The sequence below is a fragment of the Zonotrichia leucophrys genome, chromosome 12 (genome assembly GCF_028769735.1).
Source record: "Zonotrichia leucophrys gambelii isolate GWCS_2022_RI chromosome 12, RI_Zleu_2.0, whole genome shotgun sequence".
NCBI lineage: Eukaryota > Metazoa > Chordata > Aves > Passeriformes > Passerellidae > Zonotrichia > Zonotrichia leucophrys.
Window position 1 is genome coordinate 9731911 of NC_088182.1, and position 25070 is coordinate 9756980.

At 42.3% G+C, this 25070-nt stretch overlaps 1 long non-coding RNA gene across 1 annotated transcript; it reads right to left on the minus strand.

Annotated features, from left to right (window-relative positions):
- Nucleotides 1-1318: 1318 nt before the first annotated feature.
- On the minus strand, nucleotides 1319-23629 carry LOC135453334 (uncharacterized). The gene is made up of 3 exons (XR_010441843.1): nucleotides 23442-23629; nucleotides 3412-3494; nucleotides 1319-1930 (listed from the first exon to the last, which is right to left on the minus strand). It is a non-coding gene; the product is annotated as an uncharacterized LOC135453334 (long non-coding RNA).
- Nucleotides 23630-25070: the final 1441 nt, after the last annotated feature.

The window sequence follows — 25070 nt, forward strand, 5'->3', positions numbered from 1 at the left end:
ATGCCAGGGAATGTGGCCAGGAGAGATCTGACTGGAGCTGCTGCACATGGCAAACCAGCTCTGGGGCTGCAGGGTGAAATATGCTCTGCCCTGTGTCAGGAGGGCTGCAGGGGCTGGAAGGGAGGCATGCAGGGGAGGCACACAGGCTCCTTTTGCTGTGAATGCATTTGCAGAATAACTGTGCTCAAGTCCCTGGAGGTTCAGAGCAAGGGGTGAAGTGATGGCTGCTGCTGACAAAGCAGAACTTTTGTGTGCTGGGAGCACAGCTGAGCCTGTGGGCCCTAAGCAGAGGTGGTCAGAGGGATGGTGAAGGTTTATTGCTGCCACCTGACATCCAGAAAGGGCTAGGCTTTATCTAGGAGCCTCTCCTGATGGCAGTCACCACTGCAAGCTCCAGCTGCTTGGGAGAAAGGCCTGAATTACTTTAACCCACCAAAGTCCTCCCAGCTGCTGGCACTGTGGTGCTGCAACCATGCATTGCCCATCCTAACCTGGGCTCAGGGCATTTCCTTCCAAGCTCTCCTTCCATGGGCTGCTGGTGTGCACGCTGCACAGAGAGCAGTCCCTGGGCCAATCCTGTCAGCAAGCAGAGGGATCAATCTCCTTTCCAGCTTCTGGAAGGTCTGGCCTGACTTGCCTGCACACCTCTGTCTCCCCCATGACTCCATGTCACCAGAGGTTCACCGGAACTCAACCCACGTGGCTCACCCAGACATACCAGATCTCAGGGGAGAAACGTGGAGTGGTAAACAAATGTAGCTGTTGGGAAGGTAAAGAAAGAGAAGTCATGTATGGACACTCTCCTTCTCACTTGGTTTCTTTCATGTGAAAATATGAGCAAACTTATTCTGTGCCTGCAGTGTCAGCCACAACTCTGTCACCACCAATTCTACGTGTGCTAATGCCTTTTTAACATTTTGTGTTGATCACTTTTCCTCCCACTTTAAATATTTTTCCTGTCACCAAGGATTTTTGAAAACCGTGCTGTTTGGAAACTGGCTTTCTTACATACATTTGCCACCTGCCTGTGAGTGGAATGCTAATTTTTGATGAATATTTACTGCTGTGCTCTAGTTCAGCATGGGGAAAGAGGAGCCCTGCTTGCCCTTGCTTTGCCCTTTGGTGACTGTGGCTCCAGGACAAAGATCTATCTCTGAGTGGCTTCATTCATGGCTGATGTTTAATTAGGAAAAGTAGTGCAGTTGAAACAAATTTGCCTTGAACGTGCTCACTGAATGAATAGTAATATAGTAATAAAATGACAATAACACTTTGTTACAGTATTGGATCTTTCACCCAATGCCTTGACAATGCTTTACAAGGAGGGAAAATTTTATTTATCTTTATGTTTTTGAAGATAAGTGTGGAAAAAGTGAAGTACAAAAAGGTGACACTTCTGCAGAAGACAAGGGAGCAGAATCCAATGGGAAACTCTGCCAGTCTCTGGCTCTTACTACTCCAGCTGACAAACACAAAATGGGTGCCCCTAGACCTAACCTCAAAGTGTGTCACTCTCTTAAGAGAATCTCAACACCACCACTGTTCTCTTCCTGTCACTGAAATAAAGAGTACAGACACTACTGTGGCTGTGTCTGTACCCTGATCAAAACTGTGAGCTCCTTAATTAGGACAACTGAAAGGCTGACTGACCTTTATCTGGTCACAGGAATGACCTTCCCACCACTTTTGGCTTTATGGTCCCAAAAGCCACCTAAGAACCCATGTGCTTCCAGGACTGAGCTGCTGATCCACATGGCAGTTAGAGTCTCTTGGAGGTGAGGAGTGATGGGTACCCCCACATTTTGGCCACACTTCCCTGCTTTCTCTGGGCCTGGTTCAGCAGCAATAGAAACTTGCCTTGGACATGTTGAACAGGCACGTGGTGGGGCTCTGTGAGCTGAGCTGAGCCAAGCCAAGCACTGTGGGGCTTCTAAGTGAAGGAAGGAAGGGAAGAGGCTGATCAGGAATATGCAGAGAAGAAGGCAACAACAACAAAAAGTTCTAAACAAAGTAGGAAGATAAAACTGAGATTAAAAGGAAGGAGAGCTACAGACACAAAGAGAAACTGGACGCAGATGGTCACATCGGCACATCCCCGGGCTTTGCCAAGGCGTCAGAATGAAGATGCAATTAAAATGAAAGGCAGCAGAGTGGTGCCTTCAGCAGAGCCCTGCTCCCTCCCTGTGAGATCACTCAGCACACGCCTGGCGCTGTCACTGACCCGGCATTGTCCGGCACAGCCACTCTCCGGACGCCCCGCGGAGGAGCCGCAGTTTGTAACGCGCCGGGGGTGAAAGGAAAATGATGGGGAGGGAAACATTGGGCTCACAGGGGGAGGCATGAGTAACAACCAGACAACCCAAAGCATCCGACCTCAAAGAGCTGGGCACAGGGGACACTGGGGCTGCAATTTTTGCTAGGCTTACAGAAAGGAATGTGAGCTTAATTTGTGGCAGTGGGAAGCCACTGGGGACTCAGGGAAATTAGTAAAAGGAGGTGTTGCTGTGCTACTTTATAGGAACTTGACATGATGTTCAAATGCTGTCTGTTGGGAGCCTGGATTACTTTATTATTATTTTTAATAACTCCAGAGGGCTTTCTTTTGCAAAGGATCTCAAGCTGAGATGGTGGGTTTGTATGTTCATTATTCATTTGGAGGGAGAAATTGTCTGATGGATGCTGGAGTTTATGTTTCTTTTGCAATGAGAATTGTTGGAATGTTTTGTGGCCCAGATCTGTGTTCTCATTTTCACCACGCAGTTATGTAAGACTCTGAAATAATAAAATAATGCTGGATTTTTAAAGGAAAGAAATGGCTGCATGTGCTCCCAGTGTGATGGCCTGTGTGTGGTATCCAGTGAACAGCACAAGTCTGATCTGCTGGGTCCATTGTGATGGGTCCCTGACATCCATCAATGTTCTTTGTTCTACCGCTGGGAAACGAGACGGAATCTGTGTTTCAAAAGCACAAAGAATACTGAATTTGTGTATGCGCTATAGAATGCACAGATGTGAGTTGACATCAAAGCGTATACCTCTGATGCTCTTATGTGTGCACTTTGGGGGAAAGAAAAATGGGACATTTCCAGCACTGAGAGGATCTGGTAATTTCTGCTGTTCACCTCATTTCCTGTGTGTGCATCCATTGCGTTTTTTAACCCACGGATACTTCCTTTTACAGAGGAATGGACATAAGGTCATTTAAATTGAACTGAAATACTAGCTTGTCATCTAGTCCAAAGTACTTCATCAAGCACAGCACAACTAATTTCTCCATCTCCCACTATTCCCTGGGATGCAGCTCTCTGGTCAAGTTCTGATGTCCTGATATGCTGATTCCATACTGGTCCTGGGCAGTATCATACACAGCTAAAGTATGCTACATAAAAGTTTTCCTTTTGCTTAAATTACCTTGCTACAGCCCAAGCTGATTTGCTTCTGTTCCCTCTTCTCTGGCTAGCAAGAATATCTGATGCTTCGTTTCCTTCTCTCAGCTGTAATAGAAGGTTGCATAAATTGTTTCCCAATGTACTGTGTTGTAACATGATGGGCTGGGTATTAAAATCAAGAGCAATAAACAATTTAAGATAAGTGATTAAATTAGTGCACTGCAAAGACTGGGAAACCAAGCAAGAGAGACTCAGGAATTCCAAAGGAACTATATTATGCTTCTGCCCTTCTTTGAATGTGAATTCAGAGTGACTCCATTAATTACAAAGAAATCTCTGGTGAAGATTTGCCAGGCTGAGAAACTGAATTGCAGTCTTAACAACACTGTTGTTAAAAATACAAAGATTTTTTTTTTTAATGAAGCTTTGTTTCTTCAACAAGTTTCTCCCCACTGCAGTTGGTCTGCTACTCAGTTAAGATGAATGAGTGTTAAGTACATCCATGTAACAGAGATCTACCCATCTACTGCAGGGATTTGGGAAATAATTTTATTAAGTCTCTATAGCTTTTCTGTGTAGAATGTCCCTTTGTGTAAATGAAGCTCAGTGGCTCACAGTACATAAGAGGAAAATCTCCCAGGGTTTTCACACGCAGTATCCACCAAATGCATCCCCCCCAAGGAAAGCAGATTTGCTGCTGCTTTCCCATACAGAAGAAGGAAAAATCAGCTCAAAGCTGATCAAAGTTAGAATAAGCTGTGGTTGCTCCAAGATTTTGGGAAGATTCATCCAAAACCAAGACATGTACAATAATAAAGGGTTCTGCTTTTATGTTGCTTCCAACCATGCTGTGACCATGCCCAAGATCCTTTGCCAACATGGCTGTGAGGAAATGCAGCAGATAAGATTTCCTTTGCCCTTTTAAGAGAAAGTTTGAAAGCCCAGGGAGCTCTGCTGGAAGATAATGTGACACAGGCTGTCCGTGTTCTCCAAAGGATTAAGATTAATAATAGGCAGATGATTAATTCAAACAACGATAAAGAATTCCACTGGATTGTTACAAGATTTTATAAATTGCCTTTTCCTCCTTTACAATCTAGAAAATCTGAACAGATCCATTCTCAGAAGCAATTAAGATCACAATCTGGTCCCTATCTTCTGGTTTCATTGGTTCGATTTCCAAATCTATTTGAACACAAATACTAGGAAACCTGAAAGAGAAGCTGTTATGTTGTAAATCAATCAGTTACCCTGTAAGACAGGAACCGAAGCCTCTGCTTTTATTAGTAGAAAGAACTGAGTCATTTGCCATGACTACATGCTTCTGGATATGATTTACTGCTTCTGCAGTTCATTACAGAAAAAGAACCACAAACCAGTGCACAGAGCCTTCCTTAAATTTCATATCAGCATATCCTGGGAACTAGAGATGGACACAAACTGATTTTTGCATCTGAAACTCCCTCTGACATTAATCTCCCTTTATATTTGCTGCACACATCTTCCTGATCCACAAGAGAGATGCAGGATACAGGTTGTGACACAGACCCAAAGAGAGGAGCAAATTGGCTCAGAAATGTTGATTTCTTCCTTTTAGAAAAAAAAAAAAAGCTCTTTCTGGACCCTCTCAAAGCAGTTCCTTATCTTTGCTGTGAACACTTAGAAGAGGGACATCACATTTGCCCAGAATATGGCTAATTGTTTTCATAAATTCATGACACATGGGAAGTAGTTTAGGTCTCTCTCTGGAATGACAGGGGAAAGAACTGGAGAAAAACTTAATTGCCATGAAGAAGATTGATGCAATCAGAGAGACCAACCATGGTTTGGTGAATACAGTGGGACCACACAGAGCTGTAATTTCAGAAAAGGTTCTACTTTGACTAGCAAGCCAGTCATGCTTTAGATCATCGTTCTATTAGTAACTATTTTCTTCATATTAGTACAACAACTACTACATTTTCCAACAGCTTCTTACAGTTGTATCATGGAAACTATTGCCTATAAATTATATAAGTATGGCTTATCATATTTCAAAATATATAACTGAATCAGGCAGCTCATTCACACTTCCTCTTCCCACCTATCTATGGTATTTCTTGGACGCTGACGACCTTGGCAATTAAAAGCTGTTTCTATATACAGCAGGAAACACAGAAGAACATTCAAATTGTATCATCATAACCTCATCTGCTGAAAATATTACTTAATACTATATTCCAAGAATTTGTGCTTACAGGACTCAAGGTGAATCATTTGCCTGGAAAATGTCCTTCTTTTCTTAAAATGGGAATCTTGTTTTGGTGGACTCTTATGCTGAGATAGTTTGGCTGGAACCGTGAAATTTAGATTTGAATGCAAACCCCAACTACATTATAAGCTGTTGAAATCCCAAGGTTAATAGACAGACAGGATGGCTTGAGCTCAAATTTCCCCAAATTGTGATTATGTTTGGGCACAGGGAGAGTTACAGACTTGTGTAATAAAAGCAGGAGTTGTTGAAATAAATCTGGATTGAGCTTGCCCCCCTGGGCCTGCTACAACTGTACCTGCAGGAAGTGAGTAAGAGAAAATTTCCCTGACATGGTGCTTGCTCCTGTGCCCCTGTTTGGGACTGTTTCAGGCTGAGCTTTGCAGAGCAAAACAGATCAGTCACAGAAATTCTCACCTGTGCCTAAGAGCACAGTGCCACCACAGTGGCAGAGCTTGGGGAGTGGGCATGCCAGGGGGGAAAAAGCAAAAGGCAATGTGCAGTGCTGTACCTGCTCCTCAGCCATCCCAGAGGCCCAGTGAGATCACAAAGATCTCAAAAGCTGCTCACTTCCTTTGGGAGCTGAAGCTGAGCCTCCATTTCTTAAGGAACAGGAAAGGCTGGGTATCTTTGCTGCCTCAAATGGAAGCTCACTGGTGCTGATGATCTATTCTGTGGCTATTGTTTGAGCCTTCAACAAATAATTTTCTCATCATAATCTAATGACCTTATTCGACCTAACAGACTGGTACTGAAACTCATTTCCCATAGAATCTCACACCCAAACAGTATTGTTACAGGTCTCTGAGGACTTGCACTGAAATTACTTTTCCATGTAAAGGGACATTGTTCCTTCTCCCTGCAGACTTGAAACCATTTTCTTGTTACATCTCACATATCACAGTGCTGTTGATGTCCATAGGCCACCTCTCCTCAGAATAGCTTTCCACTGTGTTTCACATTTAAAATGCTATAATCAATAACCTTAGTCTAGCACAGCTTTGTTCCCCCCTAAAATTGCACATTCAAACAGCATCACTTCTGTTCCCTCCAGACTTGCATTTACAATCCATTTCCCACCCTAACAACGTTGCAAAGGAGATGTTTTAGTTGGTGTTACATTAATGTTGCAGGCAATTTACACTCCTATGACTAGAAATTGCCATTCAGAAGCTTGTGCCCTGTATGAGTGCCTGTCCACATGGGCAAAACATTGCCATTAGAGAGCAACATTTACAATGATATGGCACGTAGCTTACACAATAGAGCTGCAACAACCTCACTGATGATATTGTAATGTCAGGCTGTTAACTCCAAATGATCTCATATTTATCATGCTAGAATTTGCCCTCTTTTTATGTTGTTATTCTTTCAGCTTTCTCAAATCCTTTCCCTCCCTATGAAGCCTTTGGTCCCTCATTCTTTCCCTCCTGTGCTGTTTGTGCTACTGCTTTCTCAGGCTACGGTTTTCCATTTCTCTACTGGAATGTAATTTTAAAGACACTTGCTGATGGCCTTCTCATTTGCCTCTTTGGCCTCTTGCCTTTCAAAAGGAAGGCTCAAATTCACAGCCTATCCTATAGTACAATCAATTCTCACCTGTCAAAACTAATCACATGGGTTAGAAATCAGGAACTCGCAGATTTGCTTGCATGCTTTGTGTTTGTTTCTTCCTCCTCTTCAATCTGCTGTTACCTGAGCCCCTGAGGAGATTTAATTTCTATACTTTTCTCTGCAAACTAGGGTCTAGAAACCTTATTTTTATGGAAGTCAAATGACAGAAATCACATGAGTTGGGGGCTGTGGTTTTAAGAACATTAAATATCTTGAGAAGTACAGCCTGAATATGTCATGAGAAGTGACTGTGCAGAGACCATAACAGGCATGGTTAGGAAGTTTCCATCTGTTTCAAACCCAGAGAGCACACCAAGCATTGGGCTGGCTCCAGAATTGCTACCTCTTATCTGCAATTCTGTGAATCCCTGGGCTTAATAATCCCGTACTAGGAAAAAGCCTCAGACTCCTGGAGAACAGAAAGCAGCAGAATGGCTCAAAATATGAAATATATGTCAGAGGGGTGAAAAGTCTGATAAAACCTTCTCTTCTTCCCTAAAAATCAACAGATTTGTCTTGAAGTGAACAAGATAACAATTTCCCTTGGCTGCACTACCTGACATGGATTTCAGTATGTTACCCCGCCCTTAATTAAGGCTGATATTCTTTGGAGTTCATTTGGGCAGAAAAACTCAGAAAACCCATTGACTCAGCTGTGCAGTGACCACTGCAGGGGTTCCTGTGTGGAGCACACATCCTGTGAGCACTGAAACCTGTGCAAATAATTCACACAGGGCTCTGTCAGCCTCTTGCTGTGCCAGCTGTTCAGGGTGGGAGGTTTGAGTGCCCCCTCAAACCCTTCCTGAGATGCCATCAAGCCCATGGCACTAAAGGGACCGGCTCAAGGCCCTGCCTGATGGGCTTTGATGTCATTGCTCCAGAGGACAACGACACCTTTTGTCAATGAGCTTCATTTCCAGTCAAGGCCCTGGTCAGGGTCAGGGTCTTGCTGTACCTGGCACCCTGCAAAGTGAGGAGAGCAAAGCATTGCCTCCAAAAGCCTACTCTGTAAAAAACAAGCTGTGAAAGCCAGGGCTAGGGGCCAAGAGAAGGAAAAGACCAATGAGCAGAGAGCTCCGCCTGCCCAGTGTTCTGTGTGCTCATGAAGGACAGGGAAAACACAAACTCAGGCCCTTTTTCAGCCTGAGTCAGGCCTTGGACTCATCCCTGGGTCATCAAACTTACATATTCCGACTGCTATTTTTTTCATCAATTTCTGGTCCAGCCTTTCTATTTGGGAACTTCTGTTCTGTATAACTAAATTAAAGCAAGTTGACCTGAAGTTATGACAGCATGTGTGTACTTGTGAGAGCACCAATTGACAGCCTGTCAGAAAAAAGCTGAAGTCCTTCACAGTGATTTGATTCGAATTCTACCCCAGTCCTCTTGCAGGTGAGCTCTGCAGCACTTTTGCTGCCAGCAAAGCTGGTGTGGTGCTGACTTCCACACCTGGTCCAGCTGATTCTTGATAAACTAGCTTTATAGGAAGAAAAGTATTTGTCAGAAAGCTCCTGAGGCATCCCTTGATGTTAGGCCTGCAGAACCAGACAGTTTAGCTGCTGTCCACCTTAACAGCTCTGAGTCGCCTCATCTCCAAATGCTGCTCAACCCAGCACCATCAGTTGGTTGATTTCTCTCAGCCATCACAGCAAGAGCTCAGCCCAGGCTTGGATTTTGATAAATCAAGGCAGGTCTTATTTTTAAAAGCAAGATAGTCAGCGTAATACAACTGGTGAGAGAAACACTTTTGTATTCAGAGACAAGAGTAAAAGTTTTCCAAATCCAATAGATGTGCTTTAGGTAACATTTAGTTACAGCCTGACCTATGCACTGAATGCAGAAGCTGGACCCTTTGATTTGCCCTTTCTTTCTTCAGGCACTCAATTTGTCTCTTGGCACAAAGTGCACCTTAGGCAACTCTAAAATATCACAGCACTGCAGTGAGCTCTTCAAGATGTACACATGAATGCCTGTCCCTTCACTGAGATCCCAGTTCAGATAATGACCTTCTCAAAAACTCACACTGATCACACACTTAGGAGGGAGAAATCCTAAAGATAATGTTATGCAGATGAACATATTAGCTAAGAGTATCTGAAATTATTCTGTGAGAAGCCCCAGGGAGCATGAATTAACAGGAGAAGCAGAGCATGTGAAAATACCCCTCTCAATGTCATTTTGTGCTGAGTATTCAAAAACCACACACAAACTGCATATAAACTTGGTAAGTGCTTCAAGGGGCACAATCACCATAAATCTGGGCAAACACTCCAGTCTATTCAAAATGATTTTTTAAAGTACTGCTCTGTTGAAGATGTCTTTGTTTTATTTCATCCGGCTTAGGCCATTCTGGACTGGCTTTGTTTTTCTTTTGTTTACAGAGAGCTTCTCAAAGCCATAAGTCTCTGAGAGTCATCAGGATTATTATTTCTGTGGAGCCACAGCTCAGATGTGGACAGGCTGAGTGCACAAGTGTACACAAGCTGCAAGTGATGCTCGTGTGTCCCTCAGCTGCTGCAGGGCTCAGTCCTTGTCCTTGCACTCCTGGAAAACTCTCCAGGTTTAGACCCTGCTCCTCACTCATTAAAATGGGTTATAGGCTGGCTATATTGCTGCACTTTCCACCTGGAAATGTGCATACTTTATTTGTTCTTGAAATGAGACAAACAAACCCCTCAAAGCCATCCAAAGCAGATTGAAATCAAACCAAAACTAAACTTAGTTACAGAAGCTAAATACTACTCTCAAACCTTCCCAGCAATGTGTTTCCAGGTGACATTATACTGTGGCTACAGTTTAGGATCAAATCAGGCATAGAAAGAACATGACATAATCAGCACAGTGTCAAGTTTCCAACCCCAAATTCTGCAGCTGATGGCTTTGGGGAGGACAGAAGCATGAGAGTGACAAACTGTACACAGGGAATGAATCACAATTTCAAGGTTGTTTATGGCCATGAAGAAAATTAAACATTAAAAGTGTCCCATGGACTGCACTCAAAAATCAGTTTAGAGGAAGAAAATATAGCATTTGTCTGTTTTAAAAATAAGAGAATGTATAGCTGCCCCTAAATGTACTTAACTCCAGCATCTGCAAGATCTACCACTCAAGAGATGAGTCTCTCAGTCACAGAAGAAGAACATTAGTTCTTTGTTTTCCTCCTTATTAAGAGTTCATAAACCATTTTTTGATCTTTTTTAACAAAAAGAATATTACTTTATGGTAAATGTAGAAATTAATGAGGAAAGTCATATATTTCAGTTGTAGAAGTCCTTCCCATTGGTAGATGAATGGTTGAATTTAAATGCAAAATACTTTTTCTCATATCAAACTCATAAAAATTGGACTGTAAAGGGGTGGTACCCATCAACAGCTTGCTGACAGCTCAAATGTTGAGTGTTATGCCCCATCAGATGGAGCAACCTAGGAGATATAACATATATTTAAGAACTTGTGGATGCTTCAGAACACAGACAAGTGAAGAAGATAAAATAAGAGGGCAGAGGTCTCTTACAAATAGATGAATATGGTACAGAACATATCCAGTAAAAGCATGTGGTCTCTCTCCCACCCAAAGAGAACAGACATTAGTACAGAGCTGCAATAAAATCACAAGGATTTTAGAGGATCTGGCACTGTCCCTGCAATGCCCTGTGTACAACAGAAGAAATAGTGTGAGGAAAATGAGGGCTGTATCTGGAGGCACCAGAGAGCAATTGGAACAGATTCTTGGTGAAGAAATGATTCCCAGGACTGATTGCCCCTCATTGGGATTGCCACCATTGTGCCCTGGGAGAATGGGAATTGGCCCTGAATGCTTTGCACCACTGAAAAGGAGATGGAATCTCCTCTAGCACGAAATGCAGCCTTGGGGTTTCTTCCTGACCAGATGTGACCCAGCAGAGTCAAATGGAAAAGGGACTAAAGAAGGGTCAGGAACCCTCCATTCCACCCACCTGTAAGGAGTGGCTGAGGATCAGTGAGTGAAAAGTCATTCCAGGTACGATCTCTGTGAGAGAGATCTTTTGAACAGGGACACTTTTACAGAGGGACATTCTTGATTCTTATTTAACTTTTGAAGTCCTGAAAACTACACTGATTTATTTTTTTTAATTCCTATTTCCCTAGATTGAAATAATCATCGTTGCTGTGTGGTGAAAAGAAGCTGGGTAAACTCTTTGAGACAGTACATTTAAAATGCAAGAACCATGAACCAAATGTCTGGGCAGTACAACTCAGGGACAAAGACAGTGTTTGGAGTCAATATTTTGTTAAGATCACACAAAATTGGAAGGTAGAGACAACAAGGGCACCATTTGTAGGGTTTAAATCAATTTAAAGTAATGTTTACATGGAATCTTCCTGCCAACTGCTGGCAAACAGTGTTGAAAACAGACATTTATTTAGGAGAATACTCCTCTTACTCCCTGAAATCATTCTCCAGTGCAAAGCCCCTGTGGTTCACTGCTACTATCTAAAAATTTAAAAAAAGAAAGGAAACAGAAACTCAGCTGCTCACAGGGAAAACCAGGAGGTATTCAATTCTATATTGGCTAGTCATTATTATTGAACTCTTACATCAACATAAATTGAACTGTAAAGAAGGGTTTATGCTATCTAAAGATTAATCTGAGCCACAAAATAAATTCCTATACTCATTTCCACAAATGTTGAGCTTGTCAGATAAAAGTTTGTTTGATTTCAAATATGTACTGGAATAGTCCTAAATTTCAGATCTGGGTCTGAAAAGAAATCTGAATTTTCCTTAAATCTGAAGAAAAGTTTGACTTGAATCTATATTTATGTCCAGAAATCAGTTGAGGGGGAAGGTGCCTTTCTGACAAACCCCTTTGCAAGACAAAGTTCCATTTTAATCAAACAGAGCTCCTGCCTCTAATTCGTGTTTCCCTGCAGTTGGTCTGTGAATTATATCTGAAAAGCCAATCTCAGAACTCATCATCACCTCCACAAACACACCCTCAAAATTAAGATAGGCTCAGCTTTCAATAACCTTTACCCACAGATAGACTGTGTTCATTTTCACTGCTGATATTCTCAACACCAGATTAGTGTTATTTAAGACTGGAGAGTGACATTTTCTGTTTCTGTAGAAAACACTGCACAGGTAAGAGCAGTGCCAGTTACCTCACTCTCCTACCATCCCTGCTGATTTTGATCTCAATTGGATTGCTCTAATTGACGAATATATTCCTATTATCCTGGGAAAATGCCTTAACTGTGCCATCTATTCCATGAGTTTTACTACAGACACCGTTGCCAACAATACAATACACACAAACAGCGCCTTTACAGGTGCACTCAAAGTTCAGACTAGTCATGAATTACACCTATGAATGAGAATTAAGTAGAACATTCCTTTCTAAGTACTTGGAGGTTGGCAATGAGGCTTCTTTAGTAACTAAGATATTAAGCCTGAAGGATTTGGCACTAAAATGGAATTTCTTTCTGGGACAGAGATGATTTTACTGAAATATTTGATAATTGTTACTATAAGCAAGGGTTGGTAGAATCAATTATTACAAAGGTTGCTTGACACTTCCCATTCATTATAAAATCCTCTTTTCAATTGCTGCAAACATTGCCAACCTTTAGCTAGGCAGTCTGAAATTTTCCATGCTGAGTGTCTCTCTTAGGCTGATTTATTTATCTGAAGGAAAATTTCAGCCACAACAGTCGGCCTTTATCATGAACTAAACTGGATAAGAATACATCATTGTGGCCATATTTTAAAAAGAAGCTGATGTGGAAATCCGTATTCTTCATAAAAGATCCTGAAGGAGAAGAGAGTTTTTATCATTGAAATGTCTTGTGCTGTTCCTGTGAAACTCAAATTGTGTTGCAAAGACTTCAGTCAAGGATGGTGTCCTTTGGGTACCTCTAAGGCTGATGGGGAAAGCACTTGTGCCACTGGGTTGCTGGTAATGGGGATCAAATTAAGTTCTTAGTTTGAATTTCCTTCTGGTGAACATCTCTCATGGGGAAAGGAGCCTTCAGAGGGAAAAGTGAGGCTGTAAATGAGAAGCTGTGACAAAGGCAAAGGGACAAGAAGATTCACTGCCAGGTTTCAGCTAGAGAGAGTGATTTGGGAATTCATTTGGGAGTAGAGAAATTCAGTTTCTTCTCCTCCTTATCAGTCCAGATGTCTCCTACAGATGTGTGAGTGCTGCTCCTGCAGGATAGATTTCACCTAGCCCTGCACCAGTCTTCTTGTGTGTTGCTAAGCAAATGGATTAATCCACATTTCCACAGCTTGTCAGTTGTCCTCATAGGGATCCAACAGGAGACCCCAGAGTCTGATCTGCAAAACTGTTGGATATTCACAGCTAGAACTAAAATTGGTAGGAACTATTCTTTAAATATATAAAATATTCTGTGGTGCCATGAAGTCAGAGAAAAAAAATAATCAAATCCCAGACAATCAAAAACCTTTGGCAGTGTTTTCTCTTCATCTTTATATCTCTGTTTTCCATCTGTCCAAATAGAGGTTCAGTATCCCCTCATTTCATTGAGGCATTGTAAAAAGAGATTATTCAATGTCTGTAAAGCACCCAGATACAATAACAATGACTGCTGAAGAAAAGCTCCCAAGGAAATTAAGAATTCAGTACTCAGAACAGGCTTTGAATGGTGTGCAGTAAATAAGCCATGGGGTACACACTGAACAATGAAGATAAAAGAAAATATTAAATAGCTGCTCATTAAGTGAGCAATATCCATCCTGCACTTTAAACAGAGATTTAATAGTATGTGAGCCTGTGATTAAAGACAATGCCCTAATGCATATGACACAAAGGCTCTAGTGAATTTGTAGCAACAGCTTAAGTTCTTGCATTCCCCTAGTTTTGAGTGTCTGTCTTGACCACTTTTTGAGAATGCCAAATACTCCTAATTTAGCTCTCCACAAAAAAGGGATGTAGATCAATAAATATTAGAAAGGGGGATGGGTTCCAGAACTGGCTCAACACAAAGTCCAAGGGTGTCTGGATTCAGTTCATATTAGAGAAGAAAGCTGACCACAGCTTTTTATCTGGATCCAGATGTCCTCAAATTTCAAGACTGAACAAAACCTGATTGTGCTTTGGCATCCTCTGTATGGATTTGTCCTCCTTGAGATGGGAGAGTTTCTGTGGACCCCTTCATCACCTTGGCCTCCAGAAATGTTGCAGTACTAATCCTGACATTAAATTCTACTTATTCCCAGTGCATATAGAGGGTCTTGTTTAGCAACATCATTACAAGAGTGTAAGGTTTTGTAGCTCTTGGGTAATGCAGGACAAAACAAGCATTGCTCACTGTGAGATTACAAGGGACAGAACAGAGGAGCTGCCACATCAGGGGCACAGGGCACCCCAGCAGGGTCAGGAGGGAGCAGGAATGGGTGCAGCCCTGTTGGAACTGGAAATCTGTTGTCGGCATTCCCATGTCACACCTCTTAGAGCTCTCCAGCCACACTGAAAAGGGGACAAGAGGAAACCAGAAAAAAGCAGTGAGAGTGTCTGTGCCACCTGGAAAGGCACAGGAGTACCTTAAAAATGTATTCTGAGCTTTGGCCTTTAGAAGCTAAGTGCCATAATTTGCCATCAGCTGCCCACAGGGAACGCTGGAAAAGCACAGGCTCAGAGAGTGCTGGAAAAGCAGATGCTCAGAGCATGCACATAGAAGGTCTTATTTCCAAGGCAGACAAATCCTTCAGCTCCACCTGCACTACAGCCTGCAGCACCACCTTGAAATTTGCTTCAGCTCTACCATGTGAACCCACAGACAAACAAGGGACCATGTGCCATTTCACATGACAAAGCATTTATATTGTCCTGTCCTCCAGGCCGTTGGCTTCTGAACTTACAGGTACACAAACAGCAGAGCCCACACTCCGGTCATTGTCACCTGGAGTTACAGAGAGGTCAGAAAGTGCTCATTTCAGACACAGAATCACACCATTCCACACACACGTGCTCCTGAGGGACTGCTTTTACAGTCCTTACTCTTAAAAGCTTAAACAAAATGTAAAGCAGCTGTAAAATTTTCTTTTGCATGCTCATTTATCCCAAACATCTTGAAAGGAATCTGTCAACAAGAATGGTCAGTTGCAACACTGTATAATAAAGAACTTTGGTTTATGGCGGCTGAAAGCGTTTGCTTTTATCCAGTATGGACTTGTCAACAGTCAGGAAATTATATGGATGTTTGCTCTTAAATCCTGAGAGAGAAGTTAGACACTCTTGATCCACTTCTCTTGTTTATTCGTTAGTACATAAAACCCTCGCTGTCTGTCCATCTGCCCAGAAATGATAGAAACAGCACATCAGAGGACAAAACTATGACATAACTTTAAAAAAACACAAAAAAACAAAATAAAAAAAAAACACCACCAAAACAACCAACAAAATCAATTCTAATCTATCCTTCTTGCCACTGGATTGACAGCCAGAATGTTCAGTATTCCAATCCTGGCTACTGCATCTCGTATCCCATATGAGAATATGGACAATGCTGATTCTAATACCTGGGGGGCCACATCTGCCTAAGACATAATTCCTGTTCCCAGGGAGAAAATTTCCATGTTTTCAAAATACAGACAGGTCCTGCTGTCTCTGAAGCACGAGTAAGCAATAATCACATTATAGACACGCACAGGGATGTCAGGAGTCCCACAGCCCTGCACCCTGACCTGCTGCCGCAGGTACCGCAGCAAAGGTGCCACAGACATTTCCATGGGAATGAGGGATCTGAGACCCGTCTGTAGTCCCACATCAACCAGCCAGCACTTCTGCAGCATTTCCCAGAGCCTTTTCCCTCTCAGCTTTCGGCTGTGCAGGGACACAGCGAACCCAGCCCATCCCCTGCTCGGTGCCCGGCTCCGGAGCAGCTCCGGGGCTATCCCGGCACAACACCGGCACCTAGCGGAGAGCAGCCCGGAGCAGCCGGGCCAGGAGCTGCACTGAGGGGTGGGAAGCAGGCAGGCACCTCTAGCTGAGCATCAGCTTGCTTCTTCTCACTGATAAACTGCTGCTGCCACCAAGCAGGAATCCCGTGCTAATCATTCTTTCTTGTTCTTATCCTCCCCAGAAAATCCATTTTGTAAAAGGTGCTGGAAAGAAACGTGTTTACTGCTGCCTTACTGAAGGTTCTTCAAAGCAAGTGCTAGAGGTCTGTGATCCAGCATGTTTGAGCACAGGCACTTTCCAGTGCTGGAATTTGGTACATGATGAACAGGCAGTTACCAGGCTTTGCTGGGCAGAGCAGTCCTGTTCAAACACACTCTGCAGAAATAAAACCTGATTTTGTGTGAAGGCCATACAATGGCTTGGGTTGGGGGTGACCTTAAAGATCATCCAGTCCCATCTCCTGCCATGGCAAGGACACCTTTCACTGTCCCCGGCTCTCCAAGCCCTGTCCAACCTGGCCTTGGGCACTGCCAGGGATGCAGGGGCAGCCACAGCTTCCCTGGGCACCCTGTGCCAGCATCTCACCACCCTCACAGAGAAAAATTCCTTCCTAATATCTAATCTCACCTGCCCTCTGTTGGTTTGGAGTTCTCCCTCGCTGGGGACCCCAGAGCTGGATGCAGCACTGCAGGTGGGGTCTCACCAGAGCAGAGCAGAGGGGCAGAATCACCTCCCTCAATCAATGTGAGACCAGTGGAATGTTTTGAAAGTCTTAAGCAGGTCTGTCATCTCCCCAGATGGCAAAAAGGAATATTAGCACCCACTCAGAGGTGGTGAAGTGCTGTTGCTTGGATCCCACTCCAGCTTCTTTAGATTTGTTGTTTAACAACACATCCAAGTTTGTATCTTCAGCTTTCTGATGAGTAGCCCACTTGAAAAATTTCATTACACACCTTCAGATTGCTCATTTCCCCAACCCAACTGAACATAAAGAATTTGGTGCTTGCTGCATTTAAGATTTGTGTGCTGGAGTTTCATGGGGGCAAACCTGAAATACAGAAGCAATGCATGTCAGCACCCAGCAATGATTCATCAGTTTGCTACAAAAGTGGCACCATTAGCAGAATGGGTCTGACTCCCTCCTTCTGTGCAGCTACAGAGATTTGAGCTAACCTCAGTATACAAACATTGTGACTCCTGGTAAAATTAACCATCTCAAGTGAAAACTTCATTATCATATCTCTTGTTTGGGTTACAAAGCTCCTTTTCCTTTTGAGTTTTCAAATGCCAGTTTTATTACACTGATTCCTCAAGCCAGTTTAGAGCAGTGGATATCTCAGAAGGAACATCCCAAATATACAACTTGCTCTCAGAATTTAAGTTTCTCCTGTAGGCTTTACATAGCATTTTTTTTAACAATGGAAGCTCAAGAGGATTTTGTGTTCTTCCCTCCCCTGCTTTTACCCCAGGGAAGGCAGCATTGCTAATAAAACCCACAAAGATCAACCCTAAAAATAAATATCTTCTGTTGGTCTAGACAGCTCTGGCTCTTGAAAGAATTTGATCTGGGTGGTAATTACACTTCAATTTTGATCCATATATGAATTCAGAACTGGCAAGATATGCCAAACTTTTATCTTTCTATCCTCCCTGATCCATCCATCAGCATTTACAAAGCATTTGTCATAGCAGAAACAGTGCTGGAGATTGCAGCCCTTTGTTCATTCACACAGCAAACAGCACAGACAACAATAGTGGAAGTTTCTTTGCATTACCCTGCCACCATTCCTGCACCATGACCAGACAGAACAGGTTTAAGGGTGAAAAAAGCATCCCTTTTATTCATCAGCTTGTGTTATAAATTTGCCTGTCCTTAAGGTCTCTCAGGGAAGGCAGAGTGTGGACACAAATTTCTAATGAAAGATCTCATCTCCCTCTGAGTGCTGAGCTTCCATTCCATGCCCAGACCTCTGGCTATTACATTACTGGTAAGGAGTGGGCTGGGAGGTATCAATTTTACAAGAGAATGCTTGTGTGATGATAACAACACCAAAATCTGGTAAGCACCCTGTTTAGACACAAGAAAGCAAACCTTTTTACCATCCATCTCCTCTGCTGTTTCGGACCCTGTTTCTGTGTTTACCCTCTGGCCTTGAAGAATCAGCAGAGCAGCTTACTTGGTGCTGAACAGATTTTTGCTCTTTCAGCTCATGGCCTTTAGCAAGTTCTGTCCTCAAGCTCTCAGATCTTGGTGCAAAAATAGGTGAACAAGGACAATCAAGCATCAGAGACTGGAAAGGTGTTTTTGTGATGACTGGATTTCCCATTTGGAGCACAATGGTTCTCCTAAGTTCACTTCACTAGCTTCTAACTCACCAGTTGCCAGATGATAAGGGGTTTTCTGATACTTAAATAATTCTTTTCCTTTTCTCATTGTTTTTGTAGCTATTTCCACCACCTCTATTTTAAAAACAATTGAAAATGGGAAAAGCCAATCTAAGTCTAAATGTCTGCCTTTGCCTCTCTACAAAACCAGATTTCTCTCTTTCATGGTAAAGATCTTCATTAATTTCACTTCAAGGAAAGAATTTAAAGGGAGGAATAGCATTACTCATTTGCCTGCTGTTCTTGGCAGGCAGTGACATGCACGAAGCAAAGCCACAGGTCCTGTTGTTGCCTTCAAGTTAAAGGGAGGCAGAAACACAGAAACAAAGGCATTGCTGTTTCGCAGAAAGAGAAATGAGTAATGGATATTTTGTGGGTCACATTAACCTGTATGGACACTTCTGAGTAATTCTTTGAATCCTGAGGTCTTCAGGAGGTCACTTGCTTCTTAAACATTCATTTACAGTAAACTTAGAAAACATATAGCTCTGGATAAAGTGGATCTCAATTCTCCTTCCACTTTCTGTTGAAAATTTTTGCAATCATGTCAGTATCACTGATCTAGTTTCAGGCTCAGTGGTGGGGCTTTGCCACCAATATCAGGCATTACAGATAAAAAAAGCATGTCTAAAGTTGTTTCATAAAGTGAAGAGAATGTCTTCAGTCTTCAAGAAAACATATCTTTGGGCAAAATCTGAACTTGAGAATGCCCACTGTTTTCAGTGAAGCTGTGGCAATTCCTACCAGCAATCCCTTACATTTAATTTCCAGCTCTGTTTTGATGCTCCTTGCTGAACTCAAGACAGACTGAAGACAGAAGCATGGTGAGTGTTTTAGCACAGCACCTAACACAATGGAATCCCAATCTCAGTTTGGGCTTTCAAGCACCACCAAAGTATGCACAAGAATAATTAACAAAAAGTAATCACATTTAGGGGCCTTCTGACAACCACAGCTGTCCAGATTAGAGGGTGACAGCCTGCAGACCATATCTGACCGAAGGGGTGAACCTGTCCCAGTCCCAGATGATTTTGCACCATACAGTTGCTAATATATTAGTCTAGAAATTGTGATAGTGCAAGAAAAGAAAAGTGCAAGGACATGCAACCAAACCTGCCTGTGACTGTGAAGTTGATCCTTGATATGTTACAGGGTTTAGAAGCTTTTCCAAAGTGGCCAGAAGCTAAACATTGTGTACCCAAGTAATCCTAATTCTGGTTCACAGTTCCTTCACTTGTACCTTAAATAAATCATTTAATAGCCAGACTTCAACTTTGCACATCCAAATTGCTTATTGACAAAGCATTAAGGAGAGAGCAGGAGGGAGATGTGAGGGTCACTCAGCATCCATCTGCTGCTGAGGCTGAGCAATCCCCAAGCCATCCACAACCACAGTGAATGAATCTCCAGTCCCTCTGAAGAGCTGTGGTTGATGCAGGGGGGGCAGAATTCTGTGTGCAGAATTGATGGCAGCTACAAACCAGCCTTTCTCAAGAATTCAGCCCCAGACATGCTGAGACAGGGGTGAGGGAGTTTAGGAAGGGTTGTGTGGCCATGAACACAATACAAGGAGGACTAATAATGCTATGAGCCACACCATTAGAGTCTGAAATCAAAAGTTTCCAAGAACCTGTAACATGTGAGAATGTAAGAACAATCACACTGAGCCAGCTGACAGCTCCCTTTAGCCCAGGGCATTGTTTTCAACATAAGGTAAAGAATATAAGAAACAAGGGGTGTGCATAGAGCAATTCTTCCTCAGGGACAGCCTCCTACTCTCTAACAATCAACACTTTATCACAGAGAGATCACACCAGAACTATTGACTTTAACAGTCACAAACACACCAACCCTCCAGAAATGATCCTAATCCCATTTTTAACCTTCATTGACTTCTGACCTGAACACCATCTCATGGCAACAAATTTCTAATTGTAACTAGGAGTTGCACAAAAATGTGCTTCTGTGTTATCAGCTGTAAACTCAAAATTGGTTGGTGCCATGAAGGTAGTGGCCAGAGCAATGCTCATTTCAGCTCAAAGTACTAGACTTCATTAACATCCTGGGTAATTATAGCACCTTAGAGTGCTTTTAAATAATAATGATTTAACACAGCCTTGGAAGGAAAAAAAAAGGGTATTTTCAGGAGCAGGCAATGTTGGGCATCATCCAAAGTTCCTCCTCTAGCAATGCTCCCTACCCACTGTCTAGACCAAGAGTATTCAGATAAGAATCTGACTCCTGATCACTACACTGGAATCTTAGGCATGTAGACCATCACACATCCCCAGCCAGAATATCTATCTGAGCTACATGCCACTGCTCTGAGAGCAAGGGCACAGTCTGCTGCAAAAAGTTATATTAAAGTCCTGTAACAGATGCAGGGGGAAAAGCCTCCCTTGCCTCCTGCACACGACTGCCTCGATCCATCCCCACCAGAACTGTTCTGTCTCAAAGACAAAAGCCAAAGGATGCCTGCACAAGCTGTGTTCACTCTGTGGCTGCCTGCAGCAACCCAGTGGATAAACAGCAGCCATTTCAGCTGAAGAATTAGGAAAACCATCTTAGTGCATTTCTCATTGGTGCCATTTCCAGGGGAGTGCAAAGCAGCAAAGAATGAAACAAAGAAAAGCAAAACCTTCTGCAAACAGATTTCAGCATCTGCATAGCTTGCAGGAGTATTTCACATTCAGCATCTGTCTTTGAAGGTGAAACTTTCTATACTGGTCACTGAAGGAACAATTACATGCAAATAAATTGGCACCATTAACTCAACAGGGTCTGAAGCAAATGGGGACAAGTCAGTGAACTTTTTTCTTCCAGAAATGAGCTACTTCTATCATGGAAATGATCTTAATGTTTGCTGACACTGTAATTGAGAATTAAAGCTGCAGAAAAATGTGAGGTTTGCTAAAACACAATAGATATATTTTTCCATACAATATATGGCACCAAAATATGCAGCATTCTGGAGAGGATAATTAATCAGTGTTCTCTTGCTGAAGTTCTTTTAATTGTCTATGATGGTCTGTGTTGGGGGAGACTATTGAGTTTTGACAGGGAACAAGATCAGGCACCATGGGGAATAGTTACATGAATAAAGATTGCATGATCAAGATTTTTGATCTGGGAATTGCTATTCCGTAATCATGTGCAAAGCACCAGGAGTGCCCCGATACTGCATATATAATAATAAACTATTAACAATAAATCATGTAATTAAATCGTCACTTCGAACATTCTTTTCATAATTCTTGCCTCAGATTTAAGTTCCCACATCAGACATGTTAGGTCCTCATAATATTATTAAAGCTCCTACACTTCAGCTTTTAAAATTCCCCTAGGGATCTATTGTTTCTTTGTTTAATGTGTTTATGAGCCAAAAGCCCCATTAAATACAATAGGGAAACTCCCAGACCTTTAAAAACTTTGCCACCAGAGACATTTCTTAGGAAACAGGACCATTTTTGTCATTCCATCATGTAACTATTGGAAAGTCTATTGATCAGAGCAGTTCTAGGAGAAAAACAAAAGAAATATTCCACTTCCATGGATCATCAGGTCGATAAGGCCACAAAGCTACACCAGGCAGAACTGCTGCACACAGAGTTTTCCCTCCTCCATAGCATCTGGTCATTCACACAATCCCATATTAAGAATATTTCCTGTTATGATTGCTCTTTGTGCCTTTCTAGATGCTGTCTGTAAGGATAAGAGCAACCCCACTTATATTTCCTTGGTCTGGAAGGTGAGGAGATGGGCACATGCTTGTGTTCCTCTAAACCCACACTGTACAGATTTAAATAGAACATTTTGTCTGAGACAGGATATGCTGCCAAAACCAGTAGAAATTTTGATGATCAAACACTGAATTTTGAAAATGAATGTCCATCTACCTTCAACAGGACTTAAATATGGAGAGAGATCTACAGAGAGCAAAGAGAAGGCTAAAGCTACTATCAATGTGCTGAAAAAGCTGGAATTTACCAGAAATATACTTCATGGTCTGAATCCTTGTTGAAAATTATTTGACATTGTAATCCAGGTATGTTTTGGCTTATTTTAGAGGGGTTATTTTATCCAGCTGTGAGATTCTCCTCAATTGCTTGCCACATTTCTCTAAAAGGTAAAACTCATCCAGAATTTATTTAAGTCTCTTTGGTGAAGCCACAAAGGATAAGCTGGGCTGCTGTGATTTATCAATCACAATTCAAAGAAGGCACAAAGCTAAGTGGGGAGTTCACACTTGTGTAAAAATACACCCAAGGGATATGCAGAGTTTCTGTGTAACAGCCTCAGTCTAAAGTGAAAAATGCCTGGCAACACCATGCCAGGGAAGATGGTCCAGTTGACAGTTTCTCAACATAAAAGAGCTTAGAATGAGGTTAGTGTGAGCCATGGGTGAAATGGAAATTCCTTTCGCCTTGACTAATGCATTTTAAGTGACTCCCACTTAGGGTCAGAAAATTACAAGTTCTGTTTTGTTAAACAGTTAAAAAAACCAAACATAATCTGCATGAGGCTGGAAAGTTCCACATTCCAGTGAACACAAGGGATGGTGAGCATAGCCTGTGGCCAAACACAGCCCACGCAGAGCTTCACACTGCTGAAGCTTTCATCTTGAGCACCCCGAGGTACAGCCCACAGAGACTGCAGCATCCCAACAGGCAGTGCTCCATCCCAATGCATTCCACATGCCAGGACCTGCATCCCATGAGCTGCACTGTCACACCTCAGCTGAGGAGGCTGGCAGCTCACTGTGCAAGCATTCAGGAGCTGGGGGGCTTCATCTGGACTTCAAGAGGATGAGACCAAGGTGCAAGTCCTGTTATCAGCACAGGTCCCACAGGGCTGCTTCTTATTCAGGAGTTAGTAATGAATAGTGAACGTACTCACCCATCGGTTTGGTGATTCCTGACAAACTCCATTCTCATGTGATGCATGTCCTGATGCAGTAAGGTAGAAAAATTATAAAGAAGGGCCTCATAAAATGAAGCCTGCTCTCCTGGAATCAATGGCTGGCCTTGTCAGGCTAGCCCTTTGCAAGCTCCATGTGAAAGCAATCCTGGTGTGAGCAGCTCGTTAGCACAACAAGCTACACCTGGGTGAAAACCAACTTGCACCTGTATAAACTGTGTTTACACCATTGGATAGGAAAATGAAAACTATCTCACAAACAACTTTTCCTGCATGTACACACCAAGAGTTTGAGTGACCAATTAAAGCAGAATAACAGCTTGTTACTAACCAATAAAGTAATTGGCAAGAAAGCTCCTAACCAACTGGGGTCACAGAGTGAAACTGTATAAAAATGAGTTATGTGAATAAAGAGAGGGCTTTTTTCCACCATGAAGAAAATGGAGTCCAGTGTGATTTATTCCCACATCTCCTATGCTAATATTAACAAGTCACTAAAAAATACAAACCAAGTTTGTTTTGGAGCATGTCCCTCCTATCTCTCAAAATTAATATGGAAATAGAATATCTGCTTGGTTGTGAAGATATTTGAAGGAATATGATCATGCAAAAATTCACATAATCAAGGGAATTTTCATAGTAGATAATTTATATTTCACAACTCAGTGTTAAATAAGGAGGAGTGTTGGAAAAAGGAAGCTTGGATAAGTGAAGCTGCAGCTCCATCTCTGTAATACCTTTACAGGACTTCATGTTATAACTGTAATGAAGAGATCTGGTATCATAATCTACTTTCCCAGATTGCCAGTGGAAAGTTATAACTCTGATTAATATAGATATGGTATCTTACCAATAAAAAATGTTGCAGATAACTTCTCCATTCCCCTGTGAAATGGCTACAAGCAGGGTTTGCATGCCAGGGGTTCCAGTTGAGTCAGATGACTGCCTAGAGTAGCTCCAAAGCTACTGGGACAAAAACCCTTCTAGAGGTAGCAGTGTGTTCATGACATCTGAGTTATTTAGCTAATAAATAACTCTTATTCTATGGTAACAGAATAAGAAAGGACTACAATAAATTTGTAATTTCTCATTCCCAGATCTTGAGGATCACATCTTGTTTCTTAGCCTAGTATTCTATTCTGTCCTTTGAGTTACCTTTTGTTGAATTGAACTTTGTAACAGTCTGATCAACCATCAGCTCTCTTTCTCTAGAGAAAGAGACTAGAGATGGAGCTATTCAGGATTGATCCTTTTTTTTGGTTTTGTTGGGTTTTTTTTTAAATCTCATACCCAAAAATACCTTTTCATCTTCTCAGTATTAAACCCACATGGAAACTGAAACTGATACTCTAACATTAATTATTTTGTTTGCTTTATGTCTAGAACAAAACTATGTTTTATCCTGTAGGTTCAGTTAAATTCTTTGTCCAATGCCTTCAGTATTGGAGGTTCCAGTGTTCTCCATGTTAGCAGTGGAACAGTGGAAACAAAGATCCATGTACTCCTGGCCAGGCAGCATTCCTGGGTTTGAGACCCTTCACAGAGGACAGGGCTGTACCCTGTTAGCAGCTCTGCCATGGGCTCAGCATGCAACCTCGGACAAAATGT